The 6,625-nt window shown below is 42.1% G+C and overlaps 1 pseudogene; it reads right to left on the reverse strand.

Moving 5' to 3' along the window:
• Positions 1–104: 104 nt before the first annotated feature.
• Positions 105–580, reverse strand: LOC103254051 (annotated as a pseudogene).
• Between the last annotated feature and the right edge of the window lie 6,045 nt (positions 581–6,625).

The following is a 6,625-nucleotide window of genomic DNA, read 5'->3' on the forward strand; positions in this document are numbered from 1 at the left end:
TCAAACCCCAGAGGTGAGGCCCATCCCAGAGTCTCTGATTCCATGGAACTGGGGTCTGCCTGTGAATCTGCATTCCTGAAACCATCCTTTCTCCAGTCCTTCACCTCTGAGAGGCTACAGTCCCTCAAGGGGAACATCATCTTATTGGGACCAAGAGGGGAAGAAGGGAAAACGGGAAGCAGGACACACTCAGAGCTCCAGCTCAAGACAACAGATAACCAAGCAGAAAGCTTTTCCCAAGCAGGCTTTTCTTTGCTGATGTCATTGTCCTGCATGTTGACCACCAGAAAATGATGCCATTCTCTGTATTTGGGGTCCTTCCTGCTGGGAGCATCTGGGTCTGTCAGAACCAAGGTGTAGAGTTTACCTGGATCTAGACCATCCCATGAAACGGTGGGTCTATCCTTAACCTGGGTGGGCGTCAGCACTTTGCCCAGCTCGTCCACCGCGGCTCCGCCATAGGTGACCTGCAGCGGGTGCCGCGGCTTCTCGTCCACTTCCTGCAGGCTCAAGGGCCCGGACCACTTGCTGAGGTCCACCAGCATGGCGGTCCGAGCAGGGCATTCAAGCCGGGCGTTCAGCGGGGTGTTCAGCGGGAGAGCAGTGGCAGGCCAGGTGCCCTCAAGGTGTTTTAATAATGATCAGTGTTTTAATAAAAAGTATTTCTGGCCTGTGTCTCTGAGGCCTAATTGGTGCCAAGATAACCAAAGAGTCTCTGTGTGCTGTAGGCTAGGAACAGGGGCCTGGGCTAGGATTCCAGATGGGACAGGGGTGTGTGAGATCCATCGGCAACCTGCTATAGTTTCCAGAGCCTTCTGGAGAATCTAACTCCCATCCCCCATCCCCATTGTGAAGGGAGGAAGGCAGGTGCTTGGGAGGAATGCAGGCCTGTGGCTCAAAGTGTTCTTTAATGTGGTTTTTAAAAAATGTGTATCATTGAGTGGGAGTCCTGCCCCTGTGTCATCTGCTAACCATGGACATCCTCTGGAGCCCACTCCCTTGCCTTGTCTTGGGCACTGCCAGAATGCTCCCCTTGGTTTCCCAAGAAGAAGGTGTTCCCTCCAGCATTGATGTAGGTGACATTTCTTTTCATTCCCCAAGGATGTGACAAAAAATAGAATACCGTATGTTATTACTCATAAGTGGACCTTGAACAATTATCACAATGATCAGAAATGAAACATTTAAAGTTACTTCAATACAGAGCCCAAACAAGGAGGCCTAAAGAATCATGAGAGACAGCATTACACAATGCATCCATGTAAACTGAACATACACCACCTGAATCTAAAATTTTTAAAACCACGAGATAAATAAAATAAAAAAATATCATAGCCTGATTTTCTTTTCAGTTTCTTTTCAATTTGGTTTGTGTGGGAAACTTAAACTTATAATGACAAGAAATGCTTATTTTCTTCATCAAAAAATGGGAGGTCTAGCATAGGATCATCAGGACAGTTTCAAAGGAAAAAAGACAACATTGGAATCTAACTGCAAATTTTGAAGGTCAACATTAAACTTTAGGTATAAACCTAATGATCACTTAAAATTATTTTTGAAGGTTAATATGTATCATTGTACATAGTGCAGGTACTGCATATTATAGACTCTCAATTTTTAATGATATTTATTCAATGGGAAAAACTAAGTTTACTTTTACTTACTTTATAAATTAGACTGTCTACCAAAAGGTCATATTGTATCACATTGGTCTTAAACTGCTCATAATACAAGATATTCAAAATTTAAAAGCAAAACAAATTTTAAAAGGTCAATCTCATTTATAGATTCAACCTCAAACTTTAATAAATAGCACTCATTAGTAGTTTATAAACACTAATAGGGTAAGAAATTATTCACTATTATATCCCCCACTCCTGACAATAGTAGATATTTTTTGCATGTAAGTGCCTTGGCAGGATAAAATCTGATTCTATGTGTTAGGAGATATGATTTTTAGAAAAGTTTTTTTTGTAGAGACAGGCTCTTGGTGTCGGTGACCAGCACTGACCAAGGGTGGGTTAGGACCCGCACTGGAGAATCTGGATGGCGAGAAGAGACCACTCGGAGGCAGTTCTTCTGGGAACAGTCTGATCAGGACTGAAGCCAATTTTATTCAAACCTTTTCCAACTTATATAGCATTTTCTGTACCCTCCAGCAGTGTGATAATCACTTGCTAGGGGTGTACAAGTTCTGTGCTTTACAAACCATGCATCACAAGACCATCACGAGACTTGCAAGTTTCGAGCAAACAATTTGAACTCCATGATGCCTGACGTGCTTCACAAAACTCACATCAAGCTCACAGGTGCACAATTTCAATACAGTTCGTTTAAAATGTCTTCCATAGTGTTCAATAAATCATTCATATTATACTCTTTGTTCTAAACCCTGATTAATACAAGAACTTTTCTAAGTTAAATCCAAGTTTACTGACTCCTAATATTTTTAACGATTAATATTATCAACTTAACATTATACTATAATCTATAAGTTTACTTAAATGACTTAGTTATTCTATTAACCTATTATGATTCAACGTAGTGTCCTGTAATTCTATAACAATTAAAACTTATTCTTAAACTATAAACCTAACCATGACTTAAGTAAATTTCCTATGTCTAAACTTTAATTTTTATATAATCTAATGATTGGCCTTTAATACTATGCTATATCCTATTAAGCTAATACCTTATCATTAAATCTTATAATTATCATTAACGTATGATTTTAAAAATTTAACACCATAATTCTCATTCTATTCTAATAAAACTACGACTTTAACCCAAAACTTAAATCTTTTTTCCTAGTATATTAATACATGGCTACGTGTAAAATTTCCTATTGTCATATTAGAAGCAAAAACAACACCATTGGGAAAGTTTCGGTATACTAATCAAAGGATCTTAAAATTGGCCTACAGGAACAGGAACTAAAGTCATAATCTGAAGAAAGGGAACTTAAAAGCTTAAACAAAACTTAAAAGTTTTCTATGAATGCTTATTACTGTTTAAATCTTTTCGATGGAAATTGTATCGTCTTAAATGTATGGTTTATCCAAACAAGTCTATTCTAAAAATCAAATAGTAGCTGTCACACTCTTGGATATGGACTGCACGGTTACCATGACATGGCCACGGGCTGAGCAAACAGAGTTTCGGCATGTACGAAACTAGAAAATGTCCTGCCTGACTAGAGGCAGGGCAATAAAACTATTATGGTAATTTAGTTTCTATGCTTAATCCTAGGAGAAACCTGCCTTTGGGAACAAGAGCTAACTAACCAGTCTACCAGGAAATAGAAGTTAAAAAATATCTAGAAAGAAGTAAAACTTAGAAAGACAGAGAAAAATAATTCTGCTGTGCACTCTCCATCAGGCATATTGATATTTACTTATTTTACTGCCATGTATGCACACTGGTCACTAATCACACACCAATATTATAGGTATAACTGATATCGTATGTCAGAGGCAATCTTCCAGATGGGCCTTTACAGGCCTCAGCCATGTAGCTATAGATGTTGGCTCCCAACATCTTGGTATGTTGCCTAGACTGATTTCAAACTCCTAGTCTCAAGTGATCTTCTTGTCTCAGCCTGGAATACAGGTGTGAGCCACCCTGCCCAGCCTGACTGGTTTATTTTAAAAGACCCATCTTCATGTTTAGAAATTCTTCTGTTTCATATAGACTATTGTTGAGGATCTCAATTGTATTTTTTGTTTCATTTATTTAATTCTTAAGTTTTAGCATTTCTATTTATTTCTCATTTATGATATTTATCTCAATTGAAGTTCTCATCCAGACCATTAATTGTCAATCTGATTTATTTGTATTGCTTATCCTATATTCTTTTGTATCCATTTGGCTTCTTTAATATCATTATTTTGAATTCTTTGTCACTCATTTAATAGACTTCTTTCTTTGTTGGAATCTGTTGGTGAATAAATATTGTGTTTCTTTGGAGGTGTCATGTTTCCTTGTTTTTAAAAATGTTTCTCGTGTCCTTACATTGATATCTGTGCATCTTGTATAACAGTCATTTATTCTAATTTTATGGATTGGCTTTTGCAGTGAACAACTTTTTTCCTGTGGCTGTAACTATAATGTTGGTTGGGTAAGGCAGTTGGCTTTAATTCTGGGTTGGTGATGTAGTGAAGCCTCTGTATGATTTATTCAGCTATAATCATCATCAGTGGTGTCTATGAGTTCCTAAGTGGCTTAGTCTGCAGTTGTTAGTGGAGGCTGTGATGAGATGTTGCTGGGAAGGGTAACTCTGAGGAGGTTAGTCCTCAGGCACTAGTGGTGATTGTTGTGGATCAGTCATGTTGGTCTTTGCATCCCTAGGTGATGGACGTGGGCACTAGTGGTAGAGGATTTGGGAAAGTTGATCCTTGGGCCTCCAGGTGGCTTCCTTAGGTGCTGGCCAGTAGAAGGCCAGTAAGAAGAGTGGGTCTCATATACCTGGGTAGTGAGTGTGGTGTCAGTAATAGCAGTAGTTGTGAACCAGGCCTTGTAACCCCAGGATGCCATATTCTGACAGCAATGTTGTCAGTAGTGTGCTAAGCAGAGCAATTTCCAGGCCCTCACGTGGTGCATGTGGGTGAATGCTGGAAGCAGTGGTGGGGGCAGGCTGGGCAGGCCTATCCTTAGGCTCTTGAGAAGCATGCACAAGCGCCAGTGGTGCTGGTTGGGTCACATTGACCCCAGGAACATGGATGACATGAATGGGAACAGAAGGCTAGGCAAGCCATCTTCAGGCCACCAAAAGGTATGTGTAGGTGCCAGTGAGAGAGAGTGGGGTGGGTTGACCCCCAGTCCCAGATGAAACATGAAGTCATTGACTGGGGCAGCACCTGGTGGGTTGGCCTGTCCCCAGGACCATTGTATGCAGGGGTGCAGACTGTGGTGGATCAGTGGGTTGATTCCCAGGCTTCTAGAAGTCATGCTCAGGTACAAGCTGTGGTGGCCATGGGTGGGGCTGGCCTTTCCTCAGGCCCCCAGATGGCATGCATGGGCACCATTGGTAGATGGGACAGGACTGTCCTCAGGCCCTTGTGGCATACACAGGCACTGGTGGTGGCAGAGAGGGTAGGTCAACTCTTCCAACCCCAAAGTACATGGGTGTTGGTGGCAGTGGGTCAGGTGTCCCAGTGGAGTGCATGAGCACGAGCTGTGGTAGGTAAGATAGATTAATCCCTAGCCCCCTGATGGTGAACTTGGGCAGTGGCACTGGCAGCAGTGGGTAGCGCATACTTGTTCTCAGACTGTGACAGTGCCCATTGGGGCCTAGTCCCCAGGCCACCTACAGGTGCATGCAGGTGTGTGGTGACCCTACTGCTGGGGGTGGAATAGGATTGTTGTCTGTGGCCCAGAAAGGCAGTTCTCAGTCACTGGGGAGTGAATGTTTTAGCTCCTTTCTTCCTGGGGGCAGACTCCTTGTGTGCTACACTGCCCATTCCCCAAAGTCTAGGATGCTATGTGGGACAGAGTGTGGGATGAGGCTGCACTGCTGGGTCTAGCTGGTGTTTTGACTCTGCGGCCCTCTGGGTAGCCATGAGGGGATGTCATGCCAGTGATGTGAAAGTGGAGTGGCTGATGGTCTCCACACCAGGATATAGTCTGGTGGGGGGTGGGCTCTCAAAATGGCATTGTGCTGCAGCTGCTGTGTTTCAATGGGTGTGTAGAGCCAAGTGTTCATTCCTCTGGACCAATATCATCACTGGGATTCCAGGCAGTTTCATATACTTGTATCAGGGCTGCAGGGGCATACAGACTCTCCCATGGCTGGGATTGCTAGAGTACATAATGGGAATGTGCCCTTCTGGGACCTTGTGCTTACTTTATCTCCACACTGCTGGGTTTCTCCTGGCTTCAAGATGATCCTGGCTGGGCTGGCTGCTTTTCTTCCTTAATCTTGCATGCCTCAGAGAGATTCTCTTAATTACCTGCTAAATTCTAGAGTTCTGTATTAGATACTCTATTTGAAGTGTGTTTTTCTATGAACTGTTTTGGTCCTTCTTCTTTTTGGAAGGGCCGAGTGCCAGTTGCCTCCAGTCAGCCATCTTGAAGATCACCCCAACAATATAAAGATAAAACTTACTGTGATGACATTGATGTACTTGTTCAAACTTTCTCTTCCAGGTAGGTGCTTACTCCAAAGAATACATAATAGGCAGTGCAAAAATATAGTAAAGGGTTAGCTGGTGACATCGTTTCAAGAATATAACTGAGGAAAACTTGACACTTAGGTAGAGTAGAATTGGTGGGAATATGTGTAACTTTCTGAGATATTGATCCATGTTTTGAATTTCTGAAATTTGGAGTAGCCCGTGTGGCACAATGTGACATTCCCTCTTGGTCAAAGATTACTGAGGGACAAAATCCAGCTAATATGCTTTTAAATATCTTGATTCTATAATCTTTCAGTGACTGAGAAGTGTCCTCTATGACTTTACCCACAAAAGAAAACTCTGCCAATGAGAATCTCTTATACAAAACAAACAAAACTGGGTCTAAATTGAACAAAATGTTGATGTGTAGGAAAACTACACAGTGGCTGTGCTAGGCTGAATAATTTCCCCTCACCCTCCCGCAAATTCATATCCCTGGATCCTGTGAATAT

This window comes from Carlito syrichta, unplaced genomic scaffold (genome assembly GCF_000164805.1).
Source record: "Carlito syrichta isolate Samal-C Ts95f unplaced genomic scaffold, Tarsius_syrichta-2.0.1 Scaffold267888, whole genome shotgun sequence".
In the NCBI taxonomy this organism is placed as follows: domain Eukaryota; kingdom Metazoa; phylum Chordata; class Mammalia; order Primates; family Tarsiidae; genus Carlito; species Carlito syrichta.